The following is a 16261-nucleotide window of genomic DNA, read 5'->3' on the forward strand; positions in this document are numbered from 1 at the left end:
ATTTGATTTGTCCTTTTTATGTGAGTTCACTTTTTTTTTATTGTATCCCTTTGGTATATATGGTCATGCCAATTTTCTTTCACAATCTGATCTGAGGAAGTGGGTCTAGCCCACAAAAGCTCATCACCTAATAAACCATCCTGTTAGTCTTTAAAGTGATGCATAGTCCTGTCTTTTGTTTCAGCTAGACCAGACTAACACAGCTACATCTCTATTACTATTGGCCTAAGTCAGTTACTACTGTGACAGGACTTGAAGCCAGGGGAAAGGGTCATCTTGAGGCCAAGTCATTACAGAACCTACATTAACTAACTACTTAGAATAGAACACAGACTAACAATAGAAACTATTTATAGGGAAAACAAAATTCAATTAGGCCGTGGTGTCCAACCCACTAGCCACATGTGGCTAACTGGCTGGTTGAGTGTGGCTACTGCTACAGTAGCCTCTATAATGGCTACTGCTTCAGAACTGATTGGACACCACAGAACTAGGGAAATGTGCAACAGCTAACTCTGTAGATTCCAAGCACCTTCATTGGCGGCAAAAAGAAAACTGAGGGTGGAGGGGATTGGAAGCACCCTACATAGTGTGGCATATAAATGCCACTCCAAGGAGCGCCTGGGGAGGCTCCCCTATGGGTATCACTAAAGGAAAAATCTTCTGGCACTGGTGCATGTGGCAAGGATACCCATCTATGTTGAATGGACGAGCAATCACTTGAAGAACTGACTTATTAAATAATGAAACTGATTAAACAGAAAGTCACTCTCAAATGCACTAAGTAAATAAACAGATGTGAAATACTTATGTCATCCCATGAATAAAGTAAGGAAGTATGCACTGTGCAGCATTGCACAATTATGTCTGCAAGAAATTTTACAAGCTTCTGTCTTATAAAAGTCATCAACTTATCTGGAAGAGTACGTAGTGTGTCTATGAGAGGCATGCTAATATTTTGTACATAGTGATTTCTCTCTCTAACACTTTTAGGAAGACACTGTCAGAGGTGAGAAGAAGTTCAAATTAATGGTTTCTGATGACACAATTTCTCACCTGAAGAGAGATCGGTGTACTGAATATGGAAAATATTAAGTACTTCAATTTTTAATAGCAATGCCATGACCACTTGAAATAACAAAAAGTATGTTTAGCTGAAGCCAAACTATGTACTTTTGAGATGAGACACAGCGAGAGCTGAAAATAAGCAGTTCAGAGTCACAACAGAGTCCTCATTAGCCAGAAGACGGACACTGGTCTTCAAATACTCCACAATAATTATTTCTGTACCATTGTAGGTGGGAATGTTTTAATGAAAAATGAAAAATTACACATACCATCCTGAAAGACTTTTACAGTCTAAATGTAATGACTCAGCAACTTAAGCATTGTGTAGAACAGATTTGCTTTCATGGGCCAATCTTTTAAACTGATTTCTAATTGTTCGACACTTTTCACAAAGACCAGCCATATCACTTAAAAAATATATTCTGCTCTCAAATACTATTTCATTTTCAGAATAGACGGTGCTTTACAGCTGACCAAAGGGAGATTTAATTTATTATCCTGAGCCCGACGATCACTAATCATCACTCCATTCAACTAACTAGATTCCTAAGTTTGAATTTACCATTCAGCAAAACCTGAAATAGCCTATGAACATTGAGTTGTGCTAAGGAGATTAGCGCACACGTTAAAAAATAAACTAGAATATGGCCCTTACAGAAAAATGATCCCTAGTTTCAAATTTTAAAAGGTAGGCTATTCATTAATGTTAAAAATACATGTTATTGAATGTGTACAGTTAAGAAAAATACTCTGCATATACAGTTGCTATTTTCCCCAATGTTTATCTTGCTAATAATTCACAGACAAGGTATCATCTCTGACAGAAAAGTAGAAAAGTTACTTGTGGTGAAAAGTCTTAAAAAACAGTGAATGGTCCTGCAGCATTGAAAAGACGTTTTATATGCCAATTAACTGTAATTAATCAGATGGATTCTACTGACATCAAATTTGCATTCATAGAGACAGCAATTTAGTATGACATCAATACAAGTCTTTTTGTTGTACTGTGGGTGTATCTCCTACACAAGAATCAACCTTTCTGCGGTAAGAAAACTCTCATAGCTTAGACCTGAAAGAAGGAAGCTAAGATTGTTCAACAGCTCATTAGTGCTTAACTCATTGAATAACTGAGTCCTTAACAGGCACTGTCAGAAGCCAGCAAGAAAATAAACACTCAAAAGAATCTCTTCCAAAACTTGACAACTCAACTGTTACTCCAAAAACATTTTATTCTACTTGAAAGCAAAGTCCACTGGACCAATGGAGATGCAATAAATATCTAATTATGCTAACATAATAACAGCAGGAACCATAGACACCTACTTGTTACTAATTCCTGGAAATATATAATATGAAGTAAACTATTTACTGTTGTTAAGAAAGTGCTTAGTAATCCCTCAACAAGTCAGAACATGTCAAAGGCAGAGAAACTTCTTTCCTAGTATTTTAAAAGTATCAACTACACAAAAGACATTGACCGGGAGAACAGATTAGTAGTTTGTAAGGTAAAAAGGGACTTTTATGATCCTTGTCTGATCTCCTGTATAATACTGGCCACATAATTTAATTGAGTGATCCTGGATCATAACTTTTACAACCTCATAGTCTGTGGGTAAGCGGCAACAAATCTGACAAAACAAGAGCTGTGTCATCAGGTCAATGTATCCAAAAAGTTTAATCTTTTTAGTAAAGTAATTGAGGGGGTCAAGTTAGGAACATAGCATGAAAATGTTAATAAATATTTCCGCAATATCAAAAAGGCCTTTGTACTGCACCTAGATGACAACTGAGGTAGATGAATAGATGATTTCCAAATATTTTCTCATACCTTAACGCCACAAATCAAAAGATAAAAATATGCCCATGAAATTCCATGTGTTTTCTAAAGTTAATATATATATTTGTATATATGCATTTACATATTGAAACATATTTTAAATTAATTGAGTTCTTTTATTTAAACAAAAGTAAGGATGGTCTTGTGATTAAGATGCAGAACTGGAACGCAGGAGATCTGGATTTAATGTACCCTATGTCGCAGATTTTCTGTGTGACCTTGGGCAAGTTACTTTGCCTGCTGCAACTCCCCCACCCCCGCCTGTTGAATGGGGATAAACCACTTCCTTTCTTCCACCTCTTGTCAGTACTGCCTTTTTAGACTATAACTTCTTTGGGGCACGAACTGTCCCCTACCACATGTTTACAAAGTGCCTGTAACAAATGTCAAAGCAGGCTTTAAACCACTAATGTAATGCCAATAATTAAGGAAACTGAAAAGGTAAATTTTAAAGAAGAGGCACGAACAATTATTTTTATAAGTGTTTAAGAACAAGAAAAAATATTAGTTTTGCTCTTCTATTTTTTTAATTGTAAAGACACATGCAAAGTCACTTTAAATGAACAAAATTCAAGGAAATCAAGTATATGAACTACCAAAAATAAGCTTTAACTTTTACAAAATTAAATTGAAGATATATGTAAAGAAAATTTTAGAGAAACAGCTTCTTGAAGACCAAGCCGTAAGTTTGTTAGACAAAACTTTTTCATAAGCAAACACAGCTAATCAAACTCTTATGAGCATTTTTTCATATTAGATGCTTCTAGAAAACAAGCGTCCGACAGTGACAGGTAACCCAAAAGAAGACTGATCTACAATTTCCTGGAAATCAGTAAAAGATAGATGCAATATGACAGGATGTCCTTGCAAATGCAAGCCAGGAAATAAGAAATGAGTCTTTGATGAATTATTATTTATTTGTAAGGACAGTAGCGTGTAGGGATATCACATATGGTTCAGGGACATATTGTGCTACTTGCTGTACAAACACACAACAGATATAGTTTCTGCCCTAAGCAGAGAATGAGTGATAACAGATGGATGAAACAGACATATGGAACACAGAAAAACAAAAAAGACAACCAGAATCTCTGAGAAACACTCAAGGTATGTCTACACTACCACCCTAGTTCGAACTAGGGTGGTTAATGTAGTCAATCGAAGTTGCAAATGAAGCCCGGGATTTAAATATCCCAGGCTTCATTTGCATCTTGCCGGGCGCCGCCATTTTTAAATCCCTGGTAGTTCGGACTCTGAGCCCGCGGCTACACGCGGCATGGAGTAGGTAGTTCGAATTAGGCTTTCTAATTCAAGGTGTAACGGTAGTTCGAATTAGGATGGTAGTGTAGACATACCCGCACTGAGACCAGCATCTTCAAGGGAAGAGTAAAAGAACAAAGGCCATAATCAAGATATTGTCACATTTGGGGCAAGAAGTAAATTGCATAATTCACAAAGGATACATTTTCCTTATTTTTAAGACTCCACAACATGCCTGAAAGCAAAAGGAATTCTGGTTTAGAGAAACAAGAAATACTGCTCTAGACACAGACCATTCTTCTAGAGATGTGTAGGTCGTCCCAAGAAGAACTGTATGAGGATTTTAAACCTTCTTGTTACTTAATTTCCCTTATAGGTCATTTGTAGACCTACATTTGCTAAGGTTTATCTTCAAAAAACAGGTTGTGTCACACTGAGCTTAAAGGATTCTCATTGAAAAAGTGCCCTCCCCCCAACCTGGTGTTAACATACAGAGAAATGTTATTGAAAAATAAATACTGCCCACAAAAGCTCATGATACCATCTACGTGTTTTGTTAGTCTTTAAGGTGCTGCTAGACTATTCGTTGTTTTTTAAGTTTTTCCAGTTAAAGACTAACTAACTCGACTACCCCTCTGAAACTACTTGACAAATTCTTGCTAATGCTCTGAATGTAACTGATCTCTAAAGATAAAGACTTCAATTCTCCCTGCTATAATCTTCCATGTAAAGAACTTTCTGAAATCCCAGTGTCCTCATCTAAAGGTTATTCTCTCTAAAAGGCCCAGTGCTGGCCTGCATTGTATGGTAAAGTGGGTTGACATGATTAAGACAGAGGAAATGTGTCAGACGTGCCAACCTCTGGCTATCATCCTGAAGTAACACATAGGAAGTGCATCAGTGAAATTAAGGAGTGTACATCAGATCTGTCTGATGACCAAAGACATCATGGAGAGATACGGGTCCTATATGAGATGGGCCCAGCATGGGCCTGCGCTGAGAAGGATTAATATGGAATCACTCTTGGCCAGTGCAAGGAGGAACATGGACATGTGTTCTGTCCAATGAGAGTCTGCACTGGGGTAACATGAAGACCCCACAAGTCGTGTGTGAGAAGTATTTTGAATAAAGAGGCTGTGTAAGCTTGCCCTGCTGATTATGTGGGAACCTGTGAGGTATGTTTGGTGTGGGTATATGCTGTGATGGGTAATGCAGGATACCAGAATGGGATACAGGGTATGGTGAGATATGAACAGCACATATGGTGACCCAGCGCTTATAAAGGTGAAGCAAGTGGATACAGGACATGAATGACATGGGACAACACAAGTATATTATGGACAATGCAGGACATCACAAAGGTGATGCAAGGGGATACAGCAAGAGGAGACAGAGTATGAGGTGAGTAAATATTCATGTTATAGGCCAGTGATGGGCAACCTAACTATGCTTACATGCCTTTGTGTCTAGAATTTGCATGGTGTGCTTATTGAACTGAAGCAGCACATTGTTTGTATGTATGAGGGAGCGCACAATTCTCACAGTCAATGTGATGTGCAATAAGCATGCCTATCACTTTAGCAATACCAGTAGAAGAAAACTTACATGGACAAAAAACAACTGAATCTGGCAAACCTGCACACGGGCAACAATAAACAAAATGTCTTGTGAGATACACATTACACTCCAATGGGTTGCTGGTTTTAGGTAATGCCACTGTTCTAGGTAATGCAGAACATCACAAAGCTAGTTGAAGTGGACATCATGCGTAGGGACATAAGAACATAAGAACGGCCGTAGTGGGTCAGACCAAAGGTCCATCTAGCCCAGTATCCTGTCTACCGACAGTGGCCAGCACCAGGTGCCCCAGAGAGGGTGGACCGAAGACAATGATCAAGCGATTTGTCTCCTGCCATCCCTCTCCAGCCTCTGACAGACAGAGGCCAAGGACACCATTTTATCCCCTGGCTAATAGCCTTTTATGGACCTAACCTCCATGAAATTATCTAGCGTCTCTTTAAACTCTATTATAGTCCTAGCCTTCACAGCCTCCTCTGGCAAGGAGTTCCACAGGTTGACTACACGCTGTGTGAGTACAGGTGAGAGGACATAGAGTACAGGTGAGATGGCTGCGTGGGAAGTGAGGTGAGGCCCTGTGAAGCAGACCTGATGGGAGAGACAAGGTGCGGAGTGGGTAATATGTGTACATTATAGACAATGCAGAGCATCACAAAGCTGGTGTGAGGGGACACTGCGCAGGATGTATATTATAGGAAGTGCAGAGCATCACAAGGCTGGTGTGAGTGGATTCAGGGTGCAAGACAGGCAATGTGTATGTACATTATAGGCAATGCAGGGCAGCACAATGCCAACATGAGAGGACACTGTGGAATGGGCAATAAATGTGTACATTATAGGTAATGCAGGGCAGCACACGGTAGGCACAAAAGAGACTCAGCATGTGACAAGTGATGTGTGTTTGTTATAGGTAATGCAGGGTAGCACAGAGGACACACTGTAAGGTGACACAGCATTAGAGGACTCAGGGTGCAGGATGGGCAATGTGTGCGTATGTTATGCGCAGGGCAGCACACAGTGGCCACGAGGAGAAACTGTGTGTGGAGACACACGATCTATGTACATAATGTGCAGGGGAGCACACTGCAGGTACGAAGGGGGCACACATTATGTGCAGGGCAAGACACGGCAGCAGAAGGGAACACACAGTTGTCTGTACGTTATGTGCAGGGCGGGATGTGGTGTGGGGAAAATCCAATAACTCCAATTGTGTCTAAAGGGGGGACTGTGCAAGAAATCAAAACTCTCTAAAAGAAAACTGCTGTAAGGGTTAAAAAGTTTTCCAGCCCTCTCTCCCTGTAACAGAGAGAAATCAAATTAACTCTAATCAAGACCCTTACAATGCCTCCTATCTCAAGTTCATGGATACTCCTAGTCTGTCACAATTTGTCATGTAAACCCTTATCTTTGTCACAGTTTGCCTTGTAGACTCCTCCACTCAAGTTCTCATGTGGCTTTGTATACTGTAAAAACTTACTTCTAGCACTCCTGGGGTGAACAGAAGTCTCAGAGTACTTCTGCTGAGACTTTGATATGTTAAAGAAGAACAATCAACAACTGAACTGTCTAAGCATTCTGTATATAGGATACCTGAATCTGTCTCTCATTGCTGCTGCTTTCACTCTTGGAAGTGACAGCCTGCATGCATGCCTCATAAAGTTTTCCCTTCTAGGTTTCTCTCCTGCCTCACTGATTTGACCTCCGGCCTCGGACCCTTCTGGGGGCTCTGTACCCCAGGGGAGCGAGATTTCCCCCTCAGTGGCAGGCATGAGTGTTCATATGCTGTGTGTATGTTATATACAGAGCAGGAAGCAGAGGTGCAAGGGGAAACACGTGAGGGGACATGCGCTGTGTGTGTACGTTATGTGCACATTATGCGCAGGGCAGGACGCGGTGGGCACGAGGGGACACACATTGTGTGTGTACATTTTGTGCAAGGCGATGCAACAGGACACATGCTATGTGTACATTATGTGCAGGGCAAGATGCGGCGACACAAGGGGACACGTGTTGTATGTGTATTATGTGCAGGACAGGACGTGGCGGTGCAAGGGGGGACACACACTGTATGTACCTTATGTGTGTTTAGAACGCGGTGGCGCGACGAGATATGCTGTGCGTGTACGTTATGTGCAGTTCAGATGCATCAGTGGGAGGGGACGTGCAGTGTGTGTACGTTATGTGCACTTAGGACGCGGCAGTGGGAGGGAACACGTACTGTGTGTGTACATTATGTGCGGTTAGGGTGTGGCGGCACAACGGGAAACACTGTGTGTGTACGTTATGTGCAATCAGGACATGGCGGCGCGAGGGGACACATGCGGTATGTACGTTATGTGTGGTTTGGACTGGCAGCATGAGGGGACATGCGCTGTATGTTATGTGTAGGGCAGGACACGGCGGTGTGATGGGACACGCAGTACGTTGTGTGCAGTTGGGACACATGCTGTGTGTAGCATTGCTGTGCGCTCTCAAACAGCTGCAGCTTTCTACCACAAAGATTCACTTTCAGTGGTGGGCAAAACAGTTCTTTCATCTATACACCTGTATTTACAGTTGACAAATGTTTTCTTGCAAAATGTCACAGCATTTTGGTGGCAGAAGAGACTACAGTAGTATCTACCACAGCTTTTGTTTAGGGTGGCTAGATGTCCAGTTTTGAACCGGACAGTCCAGTAGCTCAGTAGTTCAAGAAACAAATTGAAAAAATATAAATGATAAAATATAAATGTGTGCAGTTAGGATGCAGTGGCACGAGGGGACATGCGTGGTATGTATGTGGGGGACATGAGGGGACATGCGTGGTATGGTATGTTAGGATGTGGCGGTGCAACGGGACACGCATGGCGTGTACATTATATGCGGTTAGGAGGCGGCGGCGCAAGGAGACACGCGCGGTGTGTACATTATATGCGGTTAGGAGATGGCGGCGCAAGGGGACACGCGCGACGTGTACATTACATGCAGTTAGGAGGTGGCGGCGCAAGGGGACACATGCGGCGTGTACATTATATGCAGTTAGGAGGTGGCGGCGCAAGGGGACACGCGCAGTGTGTACATTATATGCAGTTAGGAGGCGGTGGTGCAACGGGACACGCACGGTGTGTACATTATATGCAGTTAGGAGGTGGCGGCGGAAGGGGACATGCGTGGTGTGTACGTTATATGCGGTTAAGAGAAGGCAGCGCGAGGGGACACGCGCGATGTGTACGTTATATGCGGTTAAGAGAAGGCAGAAGGCACGCGCGATGTGTACGTTATATGCGGTTCGGAAGTGGTGACACAAGGGGACACGCGCGGTCTACACGATATATGCGGTTCGGAAGTGGCGATGCGAGGGGACACGCGCGGTGTGTACGATATATGCGGTTCGGAAGTGGTGACACAAGGGGACACGCACGGTGTATACGATATATGCGGTTCGGAAGTGGCGATGCGAGGGGACACGCGCGGTGTGTACGATATATGCGGTTAGGAGTAGGCGGCGCGAGGGGACACGCGCGGTGCGTACGATATATGCGGTTCGGAAGTGGTGACACAAGGGGACACGCGCGGTGTACACAATATATGCGGTTCGGAAGTGGCGATGCGAGGGGACACGCGCGGTGTGTACGATATATGCGGTTCGGAAGTGGCGATGCGAGGGGACACGCGCGGTGTGTACGATATATGCGGTTAGGAGTAGGCGGCGCGAGGGGACACGCGCGGTGCGTACGATATATGCGGTTCGGAAGTGGCGATGCGAGGGGACACGCGCGGTGCGTACGTTATATGCGGTTAGGAGTAGGCGGTGCGAGGGGACACGCGCGGTGTGTACATTATATGCGGTTCGGAGGCGGCGGCGCGAGGGGACACGCGCGGTGTGTACGATATATGCCGTTAGGAGGCGGCGGCGCGAGGGGACACGCGCGGTGTGTACGATATATGCCGTTAGGAGGCGGCGGCGCGAGGGGACACGCGCGGTGTGTACGATATATGCCGTTAGGAGGCGGCGGCGCGAGGGGACACGCGTGGTGTGTACGATATATGCCGTTAGGAGGCGGCGGCGCGAGGGGACACGCGCGGTGTGTACGATATATGCCATTAGGAGGCGGCGGCGCGAGGGGACACGTGCGGGGTGTATGATATATGCCGTTAGGAGGCGGCGGCGCGAGGGTACACGCGCGGTGTGTACGTTATATGCCGTTAGGAGGCGGCGGCGCGAGGGGACACGCGCGGGGTGTACGATATATGCCGTTAGGAGGCGGCGGCGCGAGGGGACACGCGCGGGGTGTACGATATATGCCGTTAGGAGGCGGCGGCGCGAGGGGACACGCGCGGGGTGTACGATATATGCCGTTAGGAGGCGGCGGCGCGAGGGGACACGCGCGGTGTGTACAATATATGCCGTTAGGAGGCGGCGGCGCGAGGGAACACGCGCGGTGTGTACGATATATGCCGTTAGGAGGCGGCGGCGCGAGGGGACACGCGCGGTGTGTACGTTATATGCCGTTAGGAGGCGGCGGCGCGAGGGGACACGCGCGGTGTGTACAATATATGCCGTTAGGAGGCGGCGGCGCGAGGGGACACGCGCGGTGTGTACGATATATGCCGTTAGGAGGCGCGGCGCGAGGGGACACGCGCGGTGTGTACGATATATGCCGTTAGGAGGCGGCGGCGCGAGGGGACACGCGCGGTGTGTACGATATATGCCGTTAGGAGGCGGCGGCGCGAGGGGACACGCGCGGTGTGTACGATATATGCCGTTAGGAGGCGGCGGCGCGAGGGGACACGCGCGGTGTGTACGATATATGCCGTTAGGAGGCGGCGGCGCGAGGGGACACGCGCGGTGTGTACGATATATGCCGTTAGGAGGCGGCGGCGCGAGGGGACACGCGCGGTGTGTACGATATATGCCGTTAGGAGGCGGCGGCGCGAGGGGACACGCGCGGTGTGTACGATATATGCCGTTAGGAGGCGGCGGCGCGAGGGGACACGCGCGGTGTGTACGATATATGCCGTTAGGAGGCGGCGGCGCGAGGGGACACGCGCGGTGTGTACGATATATGCCGTTAGGAGGCGCGGCGCGAGGGGACACGCGCGGTGTGTACGATATATGCCGTTAGGAGGCGGCGGCGCGAGGGAACACGCGCGGTGTGTACGATATATGCCGTTAGGAGGCGGCGGCGCGAGGGGACACGCGCGGTGTGTACGTTATATGCCGTTAGGAGGCGGCGGCGCGAGGGGACACGCGCGGTGTGTACGATATATGCCGTTAGGAGGCGGCGGCGCGAGGGGACACGCGCGGTGTGTACGATATATGCCGTTAGGAGGCGGCGCGAGGGGACATGCGCGGTGTGTACGATATATGCCGTTAGGAGGCGGCGGCGCGAGGGGACACGCGCGGTGTGTACGTTATATGCCGTTAGGAGGCGGCGGCGCGAGGGGACACGCGCGGTGTGTACAATATATGCCGTTAGGAGGCGGCGGCGCGAGGGGACACGCGCGGTGTGTACGATATATGCCGTTAGGAGGCGGCGGCGCGAGGGGACACGCGCGGTGTGTACAATATATGCCGTTAGGAGGCGGCGGCGCGAGGGGACACGCGCGGTGTGTACGATATATGCCGTTAGGAGGCGGCGGCGCGAGGGGACACGCGCGGTGTGTACGATATATGCCGTTAGGAGGCGCGGCGCGAGGGGACACGCGCGGTGTGTACGTTATATGCCGTTAGGAGGAGGCGGCGCGAGGGGACACGTCTGAGGAGACACGGCGCGAGCGGAGAGACACTGTCTGTGTCCGGCGCCACAGCTGCGTGCCGCGGGGCAGGCCTGCCAGGATGCTGGGGCGGGCAAGGCACGTCCCGCTGCCCTGGCGGTGACATGGGGGCGGGAGGTAGGAGCCGCAGGCAGCGCAGGCGCCGCTCGGGTAAGCGGGGAGGGAGGCTTGTAGGCTCCGCGCTGGGCCACGGGTGAGGCGAGCGAGGGGAGAGGGGGCGGGGGCTGAGTAACGACGAGCCCAGCGCGCGAGGGGGGAGGGCGCACAGCAGCTGCCTGGCCCACGCCCCCAGGAGTGGGGACCTGAGCGATCCGCTCGCTCCCCTCCCCCATCCCCCGCCTCGCGCTCCCTCAGCGCCCGCGTCTCCCCCCCCCCCCCCCCCATCAGTCGGTCGCGCCCGCCCGCCCTTCCCGCTCGCGCCCCGATGGAGTCGCTCGCGCTCGCGTCCGCTTTTACCTCAGAGGCCCAACGGCCGCGCCGCCCTCCTCGCCCCGCGAGAGCCCAGAGGGAAGAGCCGCCGCGCCGCTACTCTTGCCCGCTGCCGCTGTCTCAGGAAACCGGCGCCGCCGGCATCGTAAACACAGCAGGCCCTGCCGGGACGCTCGGGGTGGGCGGGCTGCAACCATAGAGTCCCCCGGGAGGCCTGGCTAGAGAGTCCGACTATAGAGTTCCCAGCCTAGAGCGGCGATCCGAGTGACGTTGACATTAGTCAACCGCGGAGTATTTCCGCCCAGAGCGACGAAGGCAGAGGATCGGCCTGTCCCAGCCACGCCCGGGCGCTGGCTGCAGCCCGCGGACACGTGGGACGGGGGGAGAGGGCAGCGCCGCATCCCTCTGCCCGGGGATATCAGCCTAGAGCGAGCACCTGCCCGAGGAACTAAATGCGAACGAAAAACCACCCTGAGGAGAGAAATACCTTCGCCCCTTCCTACTAAATTGGGTAGCGTTGCTGTGCGCGCTCACTCAGCGGCAGCTTTCTACCCCAAAGATTCAATTGCAGCGGTGGGCAAAACAGTTTTCATCTATACACCTGGGTTTACAGTTGACAAATGTTTTCTTGCAAAATGTCACAGCATTTTGGTGACAAGAGACTGGTACCTACCCCAGCTTTTGTTTAGGGGTGCTTTAAACCGGACAGTCGAGTAGTTCAAGAAAAATGGAAAAACTATAAATGAGAAAATATAAATGTTCAGGATTCTCTAAATAAGAGGTAATGTAGATTGTGACGTAATCTCAAATGTGTCCAGTATTTTTGTTGGAACCATCTGGCAACCCTTTTGTTCTTGTCTGATTTTTAGGTCTGTCATAGTGAAAACTAATTACAGTAAAACTCCAATAGTCCGGCATCCAATAGTCTGGCACTCCTGATAGTCCGTGAGCGTCAGCAAAAAATGAGTCAAGGTAGCAGCAGCAGCAGCTGAACTGAGTAAAAAGGGTAAAAAAAGGCTTAAAAAACTAAAATATTACAGTATACTATATACAGGATGTACAATAAAAAGGGTTAAGAACACTTTATATCCAGTACATAGTGTGTGTGTGTGTGTGTGTGTGTGTGTGTGTGTGTGTGTGTATATATATATATATATATATATATATATATATATATAAAACCAGTTTATAGTACCTCCTGCTAATCCGGCATATTTGATAATCCAGCACCACCTAGGTCCCATAGGTTCTGGATTATCGGAAGTCTACTGTAATTACAACATACGTCTATTACAGCTTTTTAAATATACATTTAATACTTTTTTTTAAAAAAAAAACCTATCTCTTGTAAAGATTAAAACAGTGGCTCTCAATATTTTCAGACTACTCTATCCTTGAGTCTGATTTGTCTTTTGTCCCCCCTCTTTACGTCACTTAAAAACTCATAAAATTAGACATAAGAATACAAGTGTCACAGCACACTATTGCTGAAAATTTGCTTTTCTGTATATCATACAATTGAAATATAAATATTGTACTTACATTTCATAATGCATAGTGCATGATATACAGAACATTATTAACAAATAATTGTTCATAAAATTTTAGTTTGTACATCCCTTGTGTTTTTTTATGTAGCATGTTGTAAAACTAGGTGAATATCTATATGAGTTGATACGCCTCGTGGAAGACTTCTGAGAAACCCCCAGGGTAGAAGTACCCCGATTGAGAATCACTGGATGACATAGTAACAGTTTTGAATATCACAAACATGGTAACAAGTAGCCGTGTTGTCTTGTGATATCACAAGCATGACTAATGTTAATTTGGGAGAATGTAATAAGTATATCGATAAGAAAAAGTGGAAAGCCAGTGCAATGGTGATTGTGTTATTAACATGTTGCTTATAAGATGGTAGCCGTAACAACATTTTCTGATGTTTCTCAAAATTGGCCCCTTCCCTAAACCTGATGCCTTGGCTGGCCTAAAGTTGCAATATTGTTTGTTGGTCCTAGGTTTACAGAAAGGCCAACTAATGCACTGTAGTCAATTCAAACAGATTGCACAAGAGCACCAAAAAGCCTATGCAACTCGTTTGACAGGTTGCAGAAAGAAAGAAAGACATCCAACATTAAATAATTTAAAAGCAGCCCCAAATAATTAAAATTGACTTTGCCAGAGACCTCCTGTACAGCTTGATCTCTCTTTCATATTCAAATAATCACTCAACAGAAATAAAAGCATTTAATTTTATTTTGCAACTGAAATATGAAAAAAAATCAGATGTATCAATCAAACATGAATAAAGCAACACATCAAATTCTGCCACAGAATTATACTTAATTTACTGGTGGTTAACACCTGGTTCATCAGAATTTAAATACAGTAAAACAAATTCCAGAAAAATATATTTCCTTTAAAATGGTACACATGTAGATCTAATACAATGATGTGCAATTTTAAGCAATTCTTGTTAGACAGACTTTAACACTATTATTGTTTCAATACACTTTAAAATAAAGGACGTTAAACCACTAAAAATAGACCTGGGTTTCTCTTTAGCCTATTTTCTCTTTACAAATTGCATAGTAAAGGTGGCTTTAGACTAAGTTCAAAGATCAAACATGTAAATGTAGCATTACTGACATTCTTACTCTCGTATCGAAACATACAGATTTGCTACCTTTTGTCTGCATAAATAATCGCAAAGAAAAAATAAAAGTTGCACATGATAGTTAGTACAGTACATGAGTAATATTCCCTTTCTGTTCACAGTGATTCTTTCACAGCTACGCTATGTTCAGGGTCCCAATCACAGAGAGTTTTAACTATTTACTATAATGGAAGCAGTGTCAAAATTGCTCCACACATAAATTTAAGTCTGGAGTCTTTCCACTGATTTCAATGAATGTTGGAGGTGGCCCTCAAAGGCTGTTGAATAGAATGTTAATGCTTTGCAGTTTGTACATAAGCCATGCACCCTCCACTGCTGCCAGCAACACACAAATGAACAGAATTCCAATGACAAGAGGGTAACTATGACAAAGCTCATGATCTTGAGCTTTAAGGCATGTCACCTTTTCGCATTCTTCCTGTTTTGTTTTTAATATTTACATTATCTTTATATATTAAAAGTTTAACCAGAATTGACTTTTAAAATCAGTTCCTTCACACTTTTCAAAAAATTTATTTTTAAACAATTAAATTTTAAATAATTAAGTTATTAAATTAAATCAAATTACATTTTGAAAACATTTTTTTAAATGTATCATTCTTGTTAACTTTGGAATTTACATTGTACTTGTTAGTTTGCAGCTCAGACACTGACTAGTGAATTCCATTTTTTTCCAGTTAGTTTCTAGTAGTAAATTTCACACTAAATTTCACTTCTGCACTAAAATTATGCTGTTACGTTACAAATAGTGAAAAAAGTGTAATTACTAGTTTAAGTTACAGAAGCTATTTCTTTACCTCCAAAACTAAATTTGACGTTATACTAACCCTTTATCGTAAAATACTGTAAAAACTCCCTTTTGCCTCAGTGCGTACAAAATTGTTTGTAAAAGGTTTGGTCTAAAAGGGAAGACCGCAAGTATTTATTTCAGACTTCTAGTTTATGTTAAAGCAATTATAAAACACATCATTGTTACATATGGCTAGTGAGGGGGTTGAATTCTAGCTGCAGATGTGACTTAAAGACAAGCAATAGAAACCTAAATTTTGGTTATTTGAATACTATAATCCTACCATGAAGAGATCCACAAAGGGGTTTGGAGGATTGCCTTTAAATTTAATAATTTTATAAGGATGTTAAATTGCATTTTATCAGCTAATCGAGTAGTCAATGGAATTTCCATTGGCTACTCGATTAGTCGATAAGGGGGGAAACTGCAGAGCCACAGCTGGTTTAGCTCCCAGTCCCAGATGCTGCACCTCTGCTCTTTAAATGTATTAAGAGCCGCTAGGCTCTTTTACATTTAAAAAGCAGAGGTGCAGCTGGGGGAATTGCGTACGGGCTGGGAATCAGCTGTCCCGGCTTGCGTCTCTGCTTTTTAAATGTATTGAGTCCCCCTGCTATGCCTCTGCCTCCCCAGTCCCCTGAGGAGATGGTGATCGGGGAACCAGCTTTTAAGCTGACAACCCCCAGCACCAATTCCTGCCCCACCCACCCCTTGCTGCCTCTGATAGAGGCAGCAAGGAGGTGCGGGGAAGAGACTAGTTGAGTGACTAGACTACTAGTCGCTTACATCCCTAAATGTCATTGCAACTGAGAATCTAAATTTCTGAAACTAACCTAGTAATGATATATCTCCTGTTCCAGTTAATTAGCTA

The 16261-nt window shown here is 45.5% G+C and overlaps 1 protein-coding gene across 2 annotated transcripts in view; it reads right to left on the reverse strand.

The window, feature by feature from the left end:
• ATF1 (activating transcription factor 1) overlaps nt 1–12121 on the reverse strand; it is a 52961-nt gene extending 40840 nt beyond the window's left edge. The window contains exon 1 of one of the 2 annotated variants that reach the window (XM_075902047.1): nt 11957–12121. The gene's annotated coding sequence lies outside the window, so the exon portion shown is untranslated. The remainder of the gene's footprint in view (nt 1–11956) is intronic. The other variant, XM_075902046.1, reaches the window with a different exon arrangement.
• Nucleotides 12122–16261: the final 4140 nt, after the last annotated feature.

The sequence above is a fragment of the Pelodiscus sinensis genome, chromosome 19, assembly GCF_049634645.1.
Source record: "Pelodiscus sinensis isolate JC-2024 chromosome 19, ASM4963464v1, whole genome shotgun sequence".
NCBI classification, from domain to species: Eukaryota; Metazoa; Chordata; order Testudines; family Trionychidae; genus Pelodiscus; species Pelodiscus sinensis.